The 20,617-nt window shown below is 40.4% G+C and overlaps 1 long non-coding RNA gene across 2 annotated transcripts in view; it reads right to left on the reverse strand.

Moving 5' to 3' along the window:
- Nucleotides 1–645: 645 nt before the first annotated feature.
- The window catches only part of LOC143442828 (uncharacterized), an 87,791-nt gene continuing 67,819 nt past the window's right edge, over nt 646–20,617 (reverse strand). For both annotated transcript variants that reach the window (XR_013111343.1, XR_013111344.1), the window contains 4 exons: nt 6,346–6,474; nt 5,324–5,411; nt 4,545–4,766; nt 646–2,241 (listed from right to left, as the gene is read on the reverse strand). This is a non-coding gene — a long non-coding RNA (uncharacterized LOC143442828). The remainder of the gene's footprint in view (nt 2,242–4,544; nt 4,767–5,323; nt 5,412–6,345; nt 6,475–20,617) is intronic.

The raw sequence follows: 20,617 nt of genomic DNA on the forward strand, positions 1-20,617 counted from the left end.
GTACTCATAGATCAGTGTCTTTATTCAGTCATCATCAAAGAAGCTTCCTCCTGCAACAGACAGGAACAGAAGCAGAGACTCTCTGCTAGACATTACTTGGAGAGAGATTCCTTGGGACACATAGATCTAAATGGGATGTCTTCACTAAATCCTTCCCCTATGAGCTCAGGGCATTCCACAGAATTGGAGACAGAAAGACTGGAAGATCCAGAGGGAATAGAGAACACCAGAAGAACAAGGCCTTCTGAAACGACTAAGCAAGGTACATAAGAGACCACAAAGGAGAGCACAGCAGCAAGCACAGGGCCTGCAAGGGTCTACACCAGGTCCTCTTCATGAATATTATAGCTATTAGCTTAGGATGTTCTCTTGACTGTGAGAACACTTGTGTCTCTGAGTTTTGATTCTTTTCCTCCTGTTGGGTTGCCATGTCCAACATTAAAACAATTGTTTTCCTCTCATCTTACATTATTTGTCATATTTGCTTTTTATCTCTTTCTAATGAGAGACAGAAAGGGAATAAATCTGAAGGAGAGGGAAGGTGGGAAGGAACTGGGAAGAGTAGAGGGTGAGGAAAGTATAATAAGGATATATTGTATGAGAAAAAACTATCTTCAATAAAAGAAAAATAATAACTCTGCAGGGGTGGGTAATAATAGTTTCCATTTATTAAGCTCACACTATGAGGTTGAAACTGTAGCACAAGTTTATCATACAGAGTTCACGTCAACAGCCTTGAGATATATTATTGCTCCATTTAACAGATGAGCAAACAGATTCAAGTAAAATCAGTTATTCACCCCGTCATACAGTGAGCAAAGGAAGCAAGCCCTTGAGTCTATATTTAGGGCATCTAGCCACTGAAATGAAGAACTCAGAAATTGAGTGAGCTGCATTATCTATAGATGTTAGCTGAATTACATTGAGGAATGAGCATTTAGTGTTAGCTGACAGCCAAGGTTTGCTTACCATCTACTCTTATTACTTATCTATGGTAAAACAAAACACAGATATAGGGAAATATTCTCAAGCTGCTACATACACCATAGTAGTAGTCACTGCCAGCTCAACGAACAGAATTCCCAGGCCATCTGAAAGCCCACAGTGGGATGCCTCAAATAACAACAACAATGTAACTTTGACTTAAATATAAATAACTTGTTTGGATTTTCTTTTCATTTCAGTACCCAATGCTATCCCCAGAATCTAGAGTTTATTCTCATTTCTGAGAGCTACAGGCATCATACTTAAACACCCCCACCTCCTGCCTTGAACCTTTCTTGCTCTCTACCTGGCTTGGCTTCTGAGATATTCCCTCAGTCATCTGTCTACCACCCTTCAACGTTTGGCTGGATGGGCAGCTTTTACTCAGCTCTGATGTCAATATCCTGTTCTATTTTTATTCTATAACAAGCAATTTCTCCTTCATGTGGAACCCTTTCCTAGGGGTGGGGGTGATCTCAGGTAATCAGTCTTGGGAATTTAAAGGAGCCCGATGTTCCAACTCTTCCACAATCTTCCTAGATGCCCCCATACACCCTAGCTGCTGACTTGCACAGAATCATCCTCCCTCTCGTGTGGACTCATGATTGTCAGTGTCCACAGTGGGTCTGGGCTCTCAGATCTACACAAACCCCTTCACTTACTTTCCATCATCAGACACAGACATGCCGTACGAGACCTGGAGAGCTTGCTCTTCTTTTCCTACCACTTGTATTGTGATATTCTTGGGAATACCTTGCCACATGACTTGGATTTTTCAGTCTGCCTTTTTAATGTTTGCTGATTTATTTTCTGTGTTTGGACATATGCACACACAGTATGGCTCACACATGGAGGAGCCCATTCTCTCCTTCCAGCCTTGGCAGGAAAATAGAGCTAGCCTGTCAGCCTATTATTCTATTTTTATGTGGCTACTAGCGTAAACTCAAAAATGATGCTACCACCATTTCCATCGTTCAAAATCCCCTACAAATCTGGACCCGTTCACAGTAGACCTAACCACTTGTACCTCTTACTCCTGATGGCCAGTGGATTTACCCAACTCAAGTGTCTCCAGTGGTGGAAACAACCAACCCTTTCAGACAAGACGAGCCTGTGACTTCACAGTAGATTTCACTTCGGCAGAGAAGTTCATACCATCACTGTACTGAAGAGCTTCTAGCAGGGAGATCAGACATTTCATCTTGAGGAAGCTGGACTAGATTGAAAATCCCTTCCATCTCTAACATCTTGGGGTCCCTGTAGAAAGAGAGAGCCAAACACCTCCATCTTTCTTTAATACACTTATCTAGAGATGCAAATATTCCTGGACATTTTAGACCTCTCACCTTTTGAATGGAAACTATCTAAATGTCACCCAAATAAGACTAAACTCTTGGATTCCTACTTTTTATTTCAGGCATGCAAATAGTTTTATAAAAGAAATCCTCCTCTGTTTGAGGGGAACTATATTAGGAAGTTTCCAGAATGCCCAGCATTGCTCTTGCCTTCAGTGAACTCATTCTCTAGTGCAGCATCAGGTATTACTCTGATTTTATGCTTAGTTCTTCTAGCTTCTGTAAGCAGCCCTCTCATTTGACTCAAGAAGAAAATGTCTTTGTTTTTAATAGTTTGTAAGAATGGTTTGTTAATAACTTTCTACCTTTAAAAGGAAAAAAGTTATGTTTATACAATAAAGAAATTTTAGTGTTTTTGGTTCTGTTCTTGTAGATACCTCTCAGCAGCTATATTTGGTCAAACAAACAAACAAATAGTCAGACCTCTTGAGAACACTAGTGTTAGGGAGGAAAAGAGAAAGATTCAACCTCTTTCTTCTGTTCATGCCTTCTTTACACTTTTTCAGGGGAGAAGACTTGTCTGATAGATTTCATTTGAGGATTCTGGTTGAGTCCTGGTAATAGTAGGCAGTACCACTGTAGAAGCTATATTTTGTGGCAGCGAAAGACAAGTGCCAAAGCACTAGAATGTTCTAGAATGCTTCCCATTTTCCTCTATTAATAGTTTTCAACCGCATCCTGAGAACCAAGGGGATCTAAAGGATCTCAGAGGTCCTAAAAATACACCTCAAATATTGCTTGAAAATACATATAAACCACTTTAAATTTTCCAATACAAGACATACCTCCACATGTATTATATACTATTTTTATAATTTATATTTTTTCAATCCTTTTAGTCAAACACCTAAACTAACTTGCCCAACAATTTCATGTGTGCCTGTAAATCCAAAAAAAAAAAAAAAAAAAAAAAAAAAAAAAAAAAAAAAAGCCTCCTGCTATCTTGCCTGATTTTACATGACAAAGTCCATTAAAACTAGTATTACTCCCAACTGCTTATCCGAGTCACATTTCCTTAAGACTGGATTGATTCACTTTCATTGTAGGAGACAAAAATCCAAACCAAACTGACTTCAAATGACAAAGGGATCTTGCTTACATAAAAGGATAATGGTTGACCACTTCTAGGACAGAAGGAAAAGACAGGAAATGTTGTGAACATGAGAAGAAAAAGGATCCCCTCACCTCGGAGTCTAGTTGAATCCTCTCTCCAGCTGAGAATCGAGAATCTCAACACATTTGCTTAGGGTCCTTCTTTCCTCTCATCTGTTTTCTGGCCCTCTCACATAGTAAAAGCACTCATGTCTTAATTTACCCATAGGTGCTCCTGGTTTTAGATTATCAAAGTATAATCCCATCTAAGGTGCCCTGGGAGCCACTTTATAATCTCATTTATTAAAAAAAAAAAAAAAGAAGAAGAAGAAGAAGGGGAAAATTTCTTAGAAACTCTTTGAGCTGTACTTTGAGAGCCACCAGAACACTACATGTGGTTAAATCTAAGACAATCGAGCATGCCTCTTCTCTTAAGCCCGCAGCCACACCCTCAGTGTGCTTTCATTATTTCCCTGGCTGTCTCTTGCCCTCCTTTTTATCATTTCTTCCTTCTTTCCTTCCTTCCTTCCTTCCTCCCTCCCTCCCTCCCTCCCTCCCTTCCTTCCTTCCTTCCTTCCTTCCTTCCTTCCTTCCTTCCTTCCTTCCTCCTGCCTCTAATTCCCTCTTCCTCTCTCTTTCTTTCTATGTATTACCATACATGTATGCATGGGGTCAAGGGTGCATAAACCCACAAAAGGCACAAAAAAAAAAAAAAGGCACAAAAGTCAATACCAAGTGCCTTTCTCCATTATTCTCTACCTTATTTTTGAGATGGGGGTCTCTTACTGAACCTGGAGTTTGTCAATTTGCCTAGAATGGCTGACCAATGACCTGCAGGGACCCACCTGTCTCTACACATATTGCCCCTGCAAACACTGGGACTATAGACACGCATACTTAAAGCTGGCTTATGCACATGTGCAGGGCTTCTGAACTAAGGTTCTCATACCTACACAGCAGACACTTTGTTAGCTAAGCTAGCTGTACAGCCCCCTTCTTTCTGTTTGTTTGTTTTTTAAAAAATAAACTCCAGCTCTGCTTTAACCTGTCGTACCCTGAAATTCTTTTCTATGTCAAAGTCAAGGATTTGGTTTTACCTAAGTAAAAGGTTACCTAAGCAAGATGCTGTGGATGACATCATAGTGCTGCTGCTGCTGCTGCTGCTGCTGCTGCTGCTGCTGCTGCTGCTGCTGCTGCTGCCACTTCCATGATGTGCTGTAATGGCCTTCAGCAGCTCCAGTCCAATAGCCTTTCAGCTTCAAGGCCTGGCGGCCATCTCCAACTCCAACTCCAACTTTGGACTGAGGTACGAAGAGACAGCTCACATGGAGCCACCTGAGCAGGGGATGAAGTAGAAAATAAGGAAGAAGGACTGGGTAGCTACACAACAGAAGTCTCAACAAAGCACCGACACAGTGGCACACCTCAAAAGCCTCAACATGATGTTTCCGTAATGGGTACATATCAAACTTTTGAATCTAAAGAAGAAACAAATGGTATCATAGGTTGAATGCCTGGGCTTCTATATACAATTTGTCAAGAAAGAATGGGGTTAGCATCTTAAGAAAGTTGAAATTCCTTCCCATTTATATTCCATATGCCAGGTGAGAACAGGGAAGAAAAGCCTCCTGGCCTTAAGAGCTCAGGATTTCCATCACCGGTGAGCATCTCATTCACTCATCTTTTGACCTAGGAAACTATGAGAGAAACTGGGCAGGGCCTTATCATGAGAAATGTAAGCCCAGGCTTCACTCTTTCTCTTATCTCCAAGGTCACCAGCAAGAAGAGCAAAGCTGGTTTCTCCCTCAGAATGCTGACTGCTCACCCTGGTTCTCAGTCTCCACCAAGTTTGATTGATTGCCTTACACCATTTCTCCAAGGATCAGACTCACCCGACATGGCCTTTCTCTAGATGTCTACTGGGTCTCCAGTGGTGTCCTCTATTTGTTGATTTTGGACCACAAGCCTTTCTTGGCTTTGCTTCCAAGAAAAAAAAAAGATATATTCTGGGAGATGATATATGTACTGTGACAGGAGAGTTGGGACAGGAGAAAGCCACATCAAGATTAACATTTGAAAGAAAAAAAAAGCTAGTTAGCAGAGAAAGACTAGAAGCCCTTCCTACCTGGGCTATATACAAGTAACAAATAGAGCATCTTAAAAAAAAAGAGCACAATGCTATACACATGTGGAGTTGTGTAAATGACTTTTAAAGGATTCTGAGACTCAGGGTCTCACACAGAGATCTTTCACAGTGCAAGACTTTCCCTGACGCCTAACCCACTCCTTAATAAGCTATTTCTATTTCTAACCATGTGTCCCTGGTCCAATTCCTTGTCCCGAGACACAAGAACCTTAAACCTTAAATGGCACCATGAAACTCAGATCTACACCCACAATAGTGTTGGCATATTAGTTTGACTCCTTAGAAACGACCAATTCTCGGTTACTTCATATGTATTCATTGTAAATAAATGGGGCAAAGAGTTGCTTTCCAAAGGTCTTAGGAATCCAGCCTTTATCCCAGAGTTGTTTGGCTCCGCATCTCACCCCAGGCTTCTGGCCTCAATGTTAAGCAGTCTTCTTCTCTATGACCAGCGCAGTTCTCACAGGGTGTCTTGGAAGGGCCTGGTATTTCTCCTCAGCACAGGACAAACTGAAGAACTGTTCATTGGTTCTATCCCCTCCATCTTGGAAACATTTTTGGTCTACAAGCAAGTCATATGTTTTCTTTTGATGAAGGCATTACTAGAATATTTTGGCCTATGACCTTGGTCGTAGTTCCTTATGAAAACCTGGTCTGTCTGTGATTGGATGGGACTCAGAAATAGAAGCTATTTGCTAATGGTTAAGAAGAAGAACTGGGGGCTAGTGAGACAACTCAGTGTAATGTTTACTATGCAAGCATGAATACCTGAGGCCAATTGGTCCAGAAACTGTGTAAAGAAGCTCCTGGGGCAGCAGAGACGGGAGTATCCCTGGGGCTTGCTGGACAGAGAGTCTACCCAAATAAGGAAAGTCCAGATGTGGTAAGAGACCCTAGCTGGAAAAAAATAAGATGGACTATGTTTGAAAAGCATACCTGACATCAACCTCTGGCCTCTATACACACACACACACACACACACACACACACACATTCATGTGCACACACACCCACGCACACACACAAATATGCACACACACAAAGAGAGAACAATCATCCCACTGAGCCCCACTTTCTTACTCCAACCCTTCCATGATTTCAACTGGAAAGCCACAACCCAAATCTTTCTCTTTTCTCTGCACCAGCCCATTGCTCTCCTTACAGAAGAATTTCTTGATTCTGGATCCATGGTAATATCCTTCTTTTATGAGTGATCAGGGAGCCACAGCAATTGGTTGTATAATTAGTGATTTAACACAAAGCTAACTGAGTGTGCACATGAGCTAGGCTCAACCCTCAGTGCTTAGACTCTTTCCGGGATAACAAAACCATAGCAGAGACATACTCAGATGTCAGTCTTGACTTTGAAACCTGGGATAATGAACCAGGACATGGGATGATGAAGCTAAAGGAGAAGCGTTCTGAGAAGGTGAGGGTTACCTGAAAAGAGTCCAGTCTTTCCTTTGAGGGATGACTGGCCCAGGGAAGGAGCTGGCACTAGAAAAGCTACATGGCAAAAGCTACTCAGTGTAAGCAGAAGAGAGGCCATTTTAGCTAAAGTGGATCTGATAGGATACTGGTCCAGGGTAGGGATGGAGAGGAAAGATGGACCCAAGGTTTGGAAAGTTGACCAGGGCTTGAGTTTCACTCTGAATGCAGCTGAAGCATTGGGGAGTTTTAAGTGTACAAATGCTATCAGAGCAGTGTTCATCAGAGATCATTTTGCTACATGGAGACTGAATGGACAATGGAGAGGTGACAACCGTTATTCTCAAAACAGAAATTTAGACAAAGATGGATAAGTTATAGTTTTTCATGAGTATTTTTTTTCTCTCCATGTAATAAGCTTTCTGTATCCAAGTCTCTTTACTTATAAACCTAGGTTGGGTCTTGTACTTTGTTCATCAGATTAGGATGTGGTACATATTTAGATAACTGTCTTAGTTAGGGTTTCCATTACTGTGAAGAGACACCGTGGCCAAGGAAACTCTTATAAAGGTCAACATTTAATTGGGGCTGGCTTACAGGTTCAGAGGTCCAGCCCATTATCATCAGGGCAGGAGCATGGCAGTGTCCAGGCAAACATAGTTGAGAGTTCTATATCTTCATCAAAAGGAAGCCAGGAGCAGACTGTTTTCAGGCAGCTAGGAAGAGGGTTTCAAGGCCTTCCCCACAGTGACACACTTCCTCCAACAAGGCCATACTTACTCCAACAAGGCCACACCTCCTAATAGCCCCATTCCCTGGGCCAAGCATATCCAAACCTCTAGAATAACCTATCAGTTAGCTCTGTTTAGTTCTATTGCTCGATGTTTGCATTCGACACCTGTAAACCCTCTTTAAGCTACAGTTAAAACTGAAATACACCTTCAGAGTCTTTGGGTTTGTTTAAATCTCAGCATAATATGTAGGAGGGCTGGGGAAATAAGTAGTTCAGTTGGAAAGTGGTTACCTGCACCATAAGGATCTGAGCTTGATCCTAAGAAACCATGTAAAAAGAGCCAGGGAGGAGGATATGCACCAGCAAGGCGAGGCCCCGGGATTTACCAGTCAGCCAGCTTAACCTACGTGGAACAGTTCAAAGCAGGGAGAGACCCTGCATCAAAAAACAGGGTGGAGATCATCTGAGGAACAGGACCTGAGGTTGTTCTCTGGCCTCTGCATGCACAGGCACACATGTGCACTTGCATACTCACACACACACACACAGATTAGATAGATGATTGATAGACAGACAGACAGACAGACAGACAAGATAGATGACAGAATTAGATTAGATAGATGATAGATAAATAGATAGATACATACATATATACATATGTAAATAGATGACAGAGGTAGGTAAGTAGATAGATAGATAGATAGATAGATAGATAGATAGATAGATAGATATGATATGATAGATACATAGATAGGTGCATAGATAGATAGACAGACAGACAAATAAATAAAGTTGGCTCAGTGGATAAAATACTTGCCATGCAAGGAGCAGAACTAGAGTTCAGATCACCAGCATTCATGTAAAATTCAGTCAGGCATGGCAGTCACCTGCAATCCCAGTACTCAAATGGCAGAGGCAGGGGATCCAGGAGGCAAGAAAGCTAGCCAGAAAAATAGCCAGAACTAGAAAGCCTCAGGTCCAGTGAGGTGCCTTTCTTTGAGAAGATAAAGGGAAGAGTGATCCAGGAAGACAGGTGACCATCAACTTCAGGCCTCCATGTGCATGCACACACATGGAAACCACACACACACCAAAAGAAAAATAAACATAATCATACCACTTAGTAAATCCTCCTACACTAACCTACTGGATGGATCCACATCAGAAACACCTACCACTCTGATATCGCAGAAGGCTGTTTATCTGCACACATACAATCTGTCTTATGTAAGCCCTTAGGTGTTGATGTCTGTCTCTCCCAGCCACTCACAACCCTAATTAATATAATTGGTCGCTTGAACATTATTCAGCATGCCTCCATCATCTTGCATTTTGTGAAAAAAAAAAATCAGTAGCATATGGCAAGCAGTTTCTGGGAATCTGCCAGACATTGTTCCCAGGCAGGTTTTCACACATTTATAAGACAGCAGTGACACCTGGGAAGACTGGAGGTATTTCTGCCACCTCCTCTTCAGCTTTCTGCTTCCCCATTGTCAGAGGTCACATTGAACTAACATAGCTCATTATTCAAGGTGGCTAAACTCCTCCAGGTGATGTGAGAAAGGCTTGACCCTTCCCTGCAAAACATCGCTCTTTCTACACACTTAAATGGTACCGCTAATGGGCGAGGCGAAATGCCGAGACAATTTGGTTTCTATGGATTCCTTAGGTTGATTGAAGCCAGTCTTCTCTATGCCCCAGGTACTTGGCTGGGTCAAAGAAATGCAAGCTAAATGAAGCTGCTGCTGAACTTGTCATTTCCTCTAAAGTCAGAGGGTCCTTTGGGGTAAGAGACTATTTGATTCTTTCGAGTAAGACTTTTAGAAATGGGATTTTGAAGGCAAAAAGAATCCAGCATGTCATTAGGTAGACCTACAATGTGGAAGAGAAAGTAATCCCAAGATATCCAAGTCTGGATTCACAGATAGTACTTTTAGATACCTTGTTTCCCCTATACATATGTATCCGTAACATAAATTTAATTTACAAACTGGGCACAGCAAGAGGTTGTTATTGACCATGACACAATACAACCATTACAGTAACAAAGTGTTACTGTAAAATAAAAGTGACTGTGATCTCTCCACCTGAAAATATTTTATCATGTTCCACTCACCCTCTTTTCTCTTGTGATGGCAGATGGTACTCGTGTCACTTTATGACATTTTTCTTGGAGTATCTGAATTCCCATCATCTCTGTCCTTGTACTGTGAGGCCATTATTAAGTACAATAAGGGTTACTTGTGTGCAAGCACAAAGTCCCTCAGATACTGAGCTGAGGAAAGAGAGGACTACTAAGTGACTCGTGGGTCAGTACGAGCAGGGCATGGGCGTGCTGGAGAGAGGGCTGATTCCTGCCCTAAGCAGTTGGAGCAGGAAAAAACAGGATTCTGCAAAGCTCCCCAGAATGGCATGCAATTTAAAACCAATGAATTATTGATTTCTTGGATATTCTGTCTGATATTTTAAATTGATTTTTAAGTTAGCACAAAAATAATGAGTTTCATTATGACATCTTCGTGCATGTGTGTCATCATTGTGCTCATATTTGATCTCCAGTCTCTCTCTCTCCATATGTGTGTGTGTGTGTGCAGTATATATATACATATATATTTAAATGTATATAAATCTAGATTCACTTATGAGAAAAAGCTGGATATTTTGTCTCTCTTCTCCCACTTCTTTCTTATTCCCTCTCCTCCCTTTAGACTTCCTCCACTTCCATAGATTCCCCCATATTTTTAGGCCATACATAAACTTCAATGTCCCACACTACCCAGTTCTCATCAATTGATGACCCTCCCTGTATTGTCAGGCAAGAGAGCCCATTATACATAAACTTTGTCAGCATATATACACACATGAATATAAATGTAAACCTAAACTACCTTGCCCAAAGTTTCACCATTTTTTTCATGATTATTTGTTAATATGTGACTATTTGTTAATATTTAGTTTCATCTCCCTATTCTGGAGTATATCTTTTCTCCATATAGATGTTGAGTTTGGCCATTTGAACACAAGTACACATAGCAGGGGATACATCTAAACTTAAAACATAATTCTGAGCCGGGCAGTCATGGTATGTGCCTTAATTTCAGCACTTGGGAGACAGAGGGACTTTGAGGCCAGGTTGATCTACACAGTGAGTTCCACAACAGCCAGGGCTACACAGAGAAATCCTGTATTATAAAAACAAAAGCAAAACAAACAAAACACAAAAGAAGGAAGGAAGGAAGGAAGGAAGGAAGGAAGGAAGGAAGGAAGGAAGGAAGGAAGGAAGGAAAAGAAAGGGAAGAAAAGGGAAGGCAAAGCAAAGCATAATTCTGTGGTGCATGTTGGATTCTCATATCAACATCCTCTACCATGGGAAGGCATGACCTCAAACCTCAGTTCCACTCATCTGATACTGCAATAAGCATTAGACTGAGCTGTAGCTACTTCCTGAAGGACAGCTATAGCTACCTGCAACCAACCAACACTGTATTGTATGAGAAAGTTATGTGATACGTGTTGTATGTATGTATGGTGGTAGTAATGCATTATGAACATAGACAAGTTCTATACACAGGCCTGTCTACCTTGAAATATGATGATGTGATGGTCTTTTTCCCACCATGCATTACTACCTGTTCATAGATGTCTGTCTTAGCCTCTGTCATCTGAGATTACTTTTTCAAACTTGTGTCTTAAAGCTTTCTCCTCTATAGTACCCAAGAAGTGTCCTTTCTACCGTTTCCTTCAACCTCAATGTTCCAATATCCACTGATGCTCAGCTTTCAGCAACTGATGCCCTTCCCTGGACCTGAAAGCAAGAGAGACCATTCTACACAAACCCTGTAAGCTTCCTTTCTACCTTTCACATTGTCTGGTACCAGCACCTCATTTTCTCTCAGCTTCACAACTCCCTAAGGAGATTGCCTTAATGTCTAGCCCAGATAGACACATCATATCTTCTCCTAAGCTTCCTTCAGAGTTCCATACCAACAAATGGATATATTTTCTTGCTTTCTTTATTTATCTCTCCTTTTTTCTAAAATAAAATGCTAATGTTTACTTTGGTCTTCTCTTCTCCTATTACTAATTTCTCACTTTCCTCTGACACCAAAATATTCTACTACATTAGTTCCCTCACACATACCACTTCTTCCATATATGTGCCTGCATCTACTCACAGATCTCCAGGTTCTTTCCATATTTTTGCTCTGGCACAGAACCCCTAAGACTCTCCAAAGTCAAAGATTTCTGGTAAGTGTCTGGGCAACTTGCAAATTTGGCAGATAAAATATAAAATTCCAATTATATTTAATGTTTAGGAAGATGGGGATAGATAGATAGATAGATAGATAGATAGATAGATAGATAGATAGATGATAAATAGATAATAGGTAGACAATGATAGACAGATGATGAATAGACAATAGATATATAATGATAGATGATAGGTAAATGATGCTTAGATAGATGATAAATAGATAAATAATGATAGACAAATTATGGACAGACAGTAGATATATAAATGATAGATGATAAATAGATGATAGATGATATAGATAATTTGATTTTATCTGAAATTCAAATTTAACTGTATTTTAGCACATTATATCTGACAATCCAATTCCCTTGACTTTCTTTCATTTTTAATCTCAGTAGTACTTCTTTCTTCCTTGAAATCTTCAGTGTCCTCAAAAAACAATTCCATACTTTTTTTTTTCCTGCTCACTGAACACTCTTCTTCTGTCTCCATGAATGGTCTCCTATTTCCAGCTGGGCTGTATGTACTTTTATTCCTAATCTTGTATTATTGGCTTCTTTCTCACTCTCTGACACTTAATCCACACTCCATTTCCTTTAGGCAGACTCCCAGATATCTGGTGTTGATGTCATCTTGTCTTTAGTGCATGCAATGGATGGACCTGACAACTTACTGGTCATCTCCACTTGGTTTCACACAATAGTCTAAACCTCAGCATGCTCTAAGCCATACCATCTCCTATCTGGGATATTAACCCTGTTATACTGTATACCTCAATTAACACTAAGCCCAGAAATGACAAGTATTCCACTGACCTCATGTCCTACACTCATACACACACACACACACACACACCCCATTTTTAGATATCTGTGAGTTTAATTTCTCTATACTTTGTCCTTTCTTCTATACCATGGTCACTTGTCTAGTTCATGTCCTCCTCTCTGCTCAATGACCAGGTGGTGGCTTCTTTCTGCCCAGCTTCAATTCTGTAGTATTGGGCTTTCTACTGGCCATGCTATTCAGTGTAACTAAGACAATCTTTTTTAAAATTTTTTATTGAATATTTTATTTACATTTCAGATGCCATTCCCTTTCTCCATTTCCCCTCCCTAGAAAAACCCTATCCCATCCCCCTTCTTCTTTTTGCTTTTATACAATTTTTTAATGTTAATCAAAGGCTTTATAAATTTGGTAATGCTCAATAACAAGATGCCCATACAATCAGAAGTGTAACCCAATCTAGATATACCAACTATCTGTGACTGGCAGAGACATGCACCTTCATGTTCCCACACACACACCTCTCTCTCTCTCATTACCTAGCTCCTCCTCTCCTTCTCCTCCTTCTTTTCTTACTCCTCCTCTTCCTCTCCTTACTCCTCCCATCTTAGCTCCTCCTACATATCACCCTTCCTGTTAAAATAAAACTTTTCTCTTAAAATACAATTAGAGCATAACTATACCAATTTGTGTCAGTAAGGTACAAGATAGACCTAATACCCAGTCCATCATTTTGTTGACTAACCAGAACCTCTGTCATCCTTCCTAACTAAAAGACTTAGTTCTGAACCTGACTTTTCCCCCCCCTTGGCTTTAAAATGAATGTCAGCTGAAAACCATCCTCTCAAATCTTTTCTCTCAAAGTAAATAGCCGGGATTGGCTATGAGACTATAAGTCTTCAACCCCGTCAGAAATCCAGAATGAGTGAGTTAACTGAAATTATGGGAAGCACAAAGCATAGCTTCTAAAACTTAGCCAATTTATAGAGACTGCTGAACACCTGAACAGTCCCTATACTACAAAACGTTGGAGCATCCGATCTTCAGCCTTCTGGCCCAGAATCATCTGACAGACCTAGTGATACAGAATTACTAAGGGCTGATTACTCTGTCTTGGCAGATATAATTAATCGACTATTCCACAAGTGTGTCCTTTTCTGGACAGTGATTTATCTGTAGATGAAAAGAGGCAATTCTTGCCTAGTGGCTGTCTCACCACAACTGGAGTAACTCCAAAGATGCTGAATTTCTTCTTAGAATCCAAGACAGGAAGCTGTCAGGAGCAGATAGGTCTCTAATCAAAATGAACATTAATACAGAAATGTTTGTAATGTCAATTCTGTGGACTTCTAATGTTTTGAAGACCAACTATCCATGTAAGGCAATCTGGACTGTTGTCTGTTAACTCCTCTCAGCTATTTCTAAATAAAATCTAGAAAACATCCTAACAATAAACTCAGAGCCATGAATATGCTATAGGCCCCTAACTCACAGGCTAACCATCTCAAATCAGTTAAAAATGCTAAAGAAGGACTTGGTCTAAGCCTTGTATTCCTAAATGTGTTATATAGGCACAATGTCTATGAGAGTAACAATATTAATCTCACTTTTATATCAATAAGAAACTCATACCAATGAAAACCTTAAATTTAAAATCAAAGTAATTTTGTACCATTTAAGAAATTATAAGTTCATCTTAATAACAATTATACAGATTTCTACCAATAGGTTATGGCTATGCAATAAATCCTAGCTATTCCTCCCTGTTCCAACAAAACCACTACTTTTCCCTAGAAAGACAGCCCAATATTAACCACCTCAGTCCCCAAGGGAATAGGGGTGCCATCTCTCCATTAACTTCTTCAAGTTGATTATGGATGTTGAGATATTAGAAGAGGGGCAGGGGGAAGAGTAAATTGATAAGCCTCTGACAATGTGTCTTCACTGCATCCAGCTGGAATTCCAGGACATCAGAGGTTCGAACAGGTCTGCTCAGCATGCTTGATGAATAGATACCCCGAGGCTGTGTATTCTGCAATATACAATTCTCAAAACAAATTTTAGTATCAAGATAATTTTTTGTTTAAACTCTGGAATCTAGTCTTCTGGCAGCCTGCCTCATGTCTAATCATATAATTCTGGGAGTTTCTATGAGGGTGTGCTCCCACCATCCTCCCATTCCTGCCTCTCTGCTCTCAAATTCCCCCAACACTATAAAATCCAAACTTTCAGGCACCAAGGCCATCCACTTCCATTGATGCCTGGCAAGACCACCCTCAACTACTTATACAGGTGGAGCCATGAGTTCCTCCCTTTGTGTTCTCAGGCTGGAGATTTTAAAATGGCTACTCCAGCTTGTTTCTTGGGACCATTTGCTTGAAAATTTGTTTTCCAGCCTTTTACTCTAAGGTAAATCTGTCTTTGTCACTGAGGTGGGTTTCCTGTATGCAGCAAAATGCTGGATCCTGTTTACGTATCTAGTCTGTTAGCCTATGTCTTTTAATTGGGGAATTGAGTATATTGATGTTAAGAGATATTAAAAAACAGTGATTGTTGCTTCCTGTTATTTTTGTCATTAGAGGTGGAATTATCTTGGTGTGGCTATCTTCTTTTGGATTTGTTGGAAGAGGATTACTTTCTTGTTCTTTCTAGGGTATAATTTCCCTCTGTGTATTGGAGCTTCCCCACTATTATCCTTTGTAATGCTGGGTTTGTGGAAAGATATTGTGTAAATTTGGTTTTGTCATGGAATATCTTGGTGTCTCCATCTATGGTAATTGAGATTTTTTTCTGGGTATAGTAGCCTGGGATAGCATTTGTGTTCTCTTAGGGTATGACATCTGTCCAGCATCTTCTAGCTTTCATAGTATCTGGTGAGAAGTGTGGTGTAATTCTGATAGGTCTGCCTTTATATGTTACTTAGCCTTTTTCCCTTACTGCATTTAATATTCTTTCTTTGTTTTGTGCACTTGGTGTTTTGATTATTATGTGACAGGAGGTATTTTCTTTTCTGGTCTAGTCTATTTGGTGTTCTATAGGCTTCTTATATGTTTATGGGAATCTCATTCTTTAGATTTGGGAAGTTTTCTTCTATAATTTTGTTGAAGATATTTATTGGCCCTTTAAGTTGGGAATTTTCACTCTCATCTATACCTATTATCTTTAGGTTTGGTCTTCTCATTGTGTCCTGGATTTCCTGGATATTTTGTGTTAAGAACTTTACAAATTTTGCGTTTTCTTTGACAATTGTGTCAAAATTTTCTATGGTATCTTCTGCACCTGAGATTCTCTCTTTCTATCTCTTATATTCTGTTGGTGATGCTTGCATCTATGACTCCCGATTTCTTTCCTAGGTTTTCTATCTCCAGGGTAGTCTCCCTTTGTGATTTCTTTATTGTTTCTACTTCCATTTTTATGTCCTGGATGGTTTTGTTCAATTCCTTCACCTATTTGGTTGTGTTCGCTTGTAATTCTTTAAGGGATTTTTGTGTTTCCTCTTTAAGGGCTTCTACCTGTTTACCTGTGTTCTCCTCAAATTCTCTTAAAAGCAACTATCTGTTGCTTTTAAGTTTTATACGTTACAGGATGAAAGAAGAGAAACTCAGCCCTACCATGATTTATACTCGGGGATTCTGAGTCTCTAGGACCTCCTATTCCAGCTTCGTGCTTGATTCTACTGCAACTGCATCGAAGTCGCTTCTTTTAAGGACTTGCTTCCAGAACTTTTCCAGAACAGCTAGCTTGCCTGTCCAGCCTTTCTGACTGTAACAGTTATGGTGTCAGCTTTGCTATGAACTTTTTCAGTACACAGTGACTTCAAGGCAAATGATGCCAGCTAGCTCTCCTTTGACTAAGCCAATTTTCCTGTTTCCCTTTGGGCCCCCAGATGGGAATTCTTCTCCCCAATTCAGCTGGAAGCAGACAAAAGGAGATCATCACCCCAGTTCCTTATGTTGGGGTGGATGGTTCTGGTTACTTTCTAAATTATACATGTGTTGTAATTTAAGGAATACTTTACAAATGTAGCTTCAGACAGGAAAGGAATTAGAGAGCTAAATCTCAGGAATAAAGTGGGATTAACATATTACTCTCATGTAGGCATTGTGCCTATATATCTTATTTAGAAATACAAGGCTTAGACCCAGTCCTTTTTAATCAAAAAAAAAAAAAAAAAAACCACTTGATTTGAGATGGTTGGCTTGTGAATCAGAGGCCTATGGTAATTGCATGGCTCATTGCTTACTGTTAGGATGTTTTCTAGATTTTAATTAGAAATAGTGGAAAGGAATTAACAGACAACTGTTTAGATTGCCTTACATAGTTGATTTTCAAAAACGTCAGAAATCCATAGAATTGACATTACAAACATTCTTATATAAACATTTATTTTATTGAAGACCTATCTGATCCTGACAGCTTCCAGTCTTGGATTCTAAAAAGAAATTGAGCATCTTTTGAGTTACTCCAGTTGTGGTGTGACAGTCACTAGGCAAGAATTGCCTCTTTTCATCTACAGATGAAATATTGTGCAAAAAAGAAACACACTTGCGGAATAGTCGACTGATTATATCTGCCAAGACAGAGTAATCAGCCCCTAGTAATTCTGCATTACTAGGTCTGTCAGATGATCCTGGGCCAGAAGGCTGAAGACCAGATGCTCCAATGATTTGAAATAAGGAACTGTCTAGATGTTCAGTGGTCTATTTAAATTGGTTGAGTTTTAGAACCCATGCTTTGTGCTTCCCATATCTTTATTAAACTGAGTCATTCTGGATTTCTGATGGGTTGAAGATTTATAATCTCACAGCCCACCCAGGCTATTTACTTTGAGAGGATGGTTTTCAGATGCTATTCATTCTGAAGACAGGACATAAGCCAGGTTCAGAACTAAATTTTTTAATTGAGAGAGATGGCAAAGGTTCTATTTAGTTAACAAAAATGATGGACTGGGTGTTAGGTTTATCTTGTACTTTAACAATCACAACATGGTAATATAGTTAGTGTTCAATTAATATGTGAAAAGAAAAAAAAATTTTTTTTTTTGGACAAAAAGGGGGAAATGTGGTGGATAGCCCTAGCCTCTTGTTGTCATGGTAATTCCACTCCTGGGAGGGGCTGCGAAGAAGGAGTGAATCTTGTAAACCTTCTGTCCAATCAAATTTGTTAAATAAAGGCTACAGCCAGTGATTGGGCAGTGGAAGAGGAGTGGGAGGAGCCAGAGGCAGGGAAAGAGGAGAGCCATTGAAGGGAGGGAGGAGTTGGCAGTTGGTGGAAGCATAGGGCAGTTGATGTAGAGAGAGAAGACGAAGAAGACCTTGACCAAGGAAACCGCAAGTTGTTAAGAGCTCTTTTAGCCGGGGAATAGTGTAGTTTAGTGGTAAATCTGCCCAATCTAGGCATGCAGCATTCATTTGATATTTATTGACTTGTGTCTTTATTCTATGGACTCCCTGTGGGCAGGAGATTTACCACAACAGAGAGTGTTATTTATGTTCTTCTTAAAGTCCTCCATCATCATCATTAGAAGTGATTTTAAATCTGAATCTTGCTTTCCTAGTGATATGGGGAATTCAGGACTTTCTTGTGTGGGAGAACTAGGTTCTAATGATGCCAGGTACCCTGGGTTGCTGATGCTTATGTTCTTGTGCTTGCCTTTCACCATCTGGATCTCTTTAGTGCTACCTGCCCTGTCTCTGACTGGAGCCTGTCCTTCCTATTCTCTTGGTTGTATCAGAACTGTGTGGGGTGGGTGTCACTACTGGGGTTAGAGCTGAGGCCAAAGATCTGCTCAGTGCTCAGGCACAGACAGGGAGGAATCAGTGCTCCAGGCCAGGAGTGACTTCCTGGGTCCTAGTGGGTCTCAGTTACTCCCTGTTTGGGGACAGTGTTGCTTTCTCCTTACCCAAGATACTGCCTGGGTTAGAGCTCCTGGGAGGCTCGCTTCCTCTGGGTTCTGTGAGATTGAGGGCTAAGACAATCTTTATCTTCCAATTCATCCCACTCACAGCTAATAATGAGATCAGCTTCCTGATATTCAAAGCACAAGTTCAAATCCCTTAACATGACACTCAAGACTCTGCAAACTCTGGCAGCTTTTTTATTTTTTCCACTTTCCACTTTGACACATCTGTTCATAATTTGACATTCCTTAATCACAAGCCAGTCTTCATCTAGCTTACTGCTTCAATACCTTAAACATTTTCTACTTCGGACGAATTAACAGTGAGTGAAGTTTTAAGACACGCTCCTATCAACTAACTGATGCCTCTTATCACACTCCTATGCATCGAAGAGAATCAGACACTATTGTAGACTTGTCTCTGTCTCTTACTACCTGAGGTTAGACAATGAATTTGAGTCAAGTGTGCGCCAAAGTGGGATGAGGAACAGTGAAGACCTAATGAAAAATAGGACATTCTGCTCAGAGTCACCTTTGACTACATGATGAGCTCAGTGCTAGCCTTGACTATGTAGACTGTAAGGTGTGTGTGTTGGCAGTGGGTGGTAAGTGGCAAAATAGGAAGAAGAGGGAAAGAGTTTAACATCAACTGATTCGTCTGTATCCTGTCTCACCAACTTGCTGCATTGCCTTAGTATCCCTGTCATGGCTGCTCTTCCTTCAAGCTTCCATTTGCTCAAACAAAGCAGCTGACCAAGATAAAAGACAATGTAGAGAGTGGGCAACCTCATTCTTGGGACAGTTGCTTAAACAGTTAGCAATGCCCGCTTCTAGTGCAGCAATGAGACACACTGATGGATTGTATCTGGTATGGAAAATAAGGAGTTCTCATGACCTGATTTTGCCACTTTGTCAGAGGTATTTGCATAGCTACACTCCCATTTTATAACCACCCAACAAGCTTCCACCGCTGTTCCCAATGGGAAGCAGGCTACCTTGCCTAAAGTTCTAGTGGTATTTACATTTCCTTCTTAAAATTAGAGTTTGTAGCTCTGAGGAGGAATGTTTAATCAGAATATTTAACTTAAAGGAAACCAACAAATGTTTTTAAGAATGCAATACTAGTCAGAGAAGCATGAAATATAGTCTCTGCCTTTAAGGAATTTGCTATCTGGGTAGAAGACAAGCCACAAACTCATTAAAGGTTTCTTTTTTTTAATTATGAGAGTCAAAACAATACAAATAAAAATGCAAACTCCATCACCATAGCTGAGTGGTTAATTGCCAAATGAGCACTCTGAATTATGGTGATGGAGGAAGAATGAAGGTATTCATTACAGCCTTGATCATTCCTGTCAAGTAGAGAAAATGAGGGTGAGTTTGGGTCCCTGCCAGAAAAACATATGCTTTAAGATATACACATATCCATGAGATGGGAGCACATTATCAAAGCTGGGAACATTAGGAGAAAAGAAGGTATTTGCTCAAATAGAAGGCTCCTTTCTGATAGTTAGGACTCTTAGATTCCATTTTTTTTTCTTCAAAAGAGTTCATTGGTCTGTCTTCCTAGTGAATACTTAAATACATGCCCTTTAATTGTCTTGTATTGATATGTAACAGCTTGCTAGCTCTTACTCCCAAACCTATGTTCCAACTCAGGCAGAACCAGCCCCACTCCTTGGCTTCAGTGTTTATTTCAGAAAAATAAAACATGTGAGTCACACAAAGGAATCAAGCTCAGACCCTGTCATGGAGGGATATTGCTTGGGAGAGCAGGAAGAAAGAGATTCTATGCTTCCCATGAGGCTTGTAATGTGGAGGGCATGCGCCTGGCCCAGCTACCTTGCCAGTATGTAGGAGCTATGGCATGGAGGAGAGGTGTGCTGAGTCCAGAGGCAGAGTCCTGATAGGATCATTTGTGGAATTCAGTTATGTCAGAAGC

This window comes from Arvicanthis niloticus, chromosome 6, assembly GCF_011762505.2.
Source record: "Arvicanthis niloticus isolate mArvNil1 chromosome 6, mArvNil1.pat.X, whole genome shotgun sequence".
In the NCBI taxonomy this organism is placed as follows: Eukaryota; Metazoa; Chordata; class Mammalia; order Rodentia; family Muridae; genus Arvicanthis; species Arvicanthis niloticus.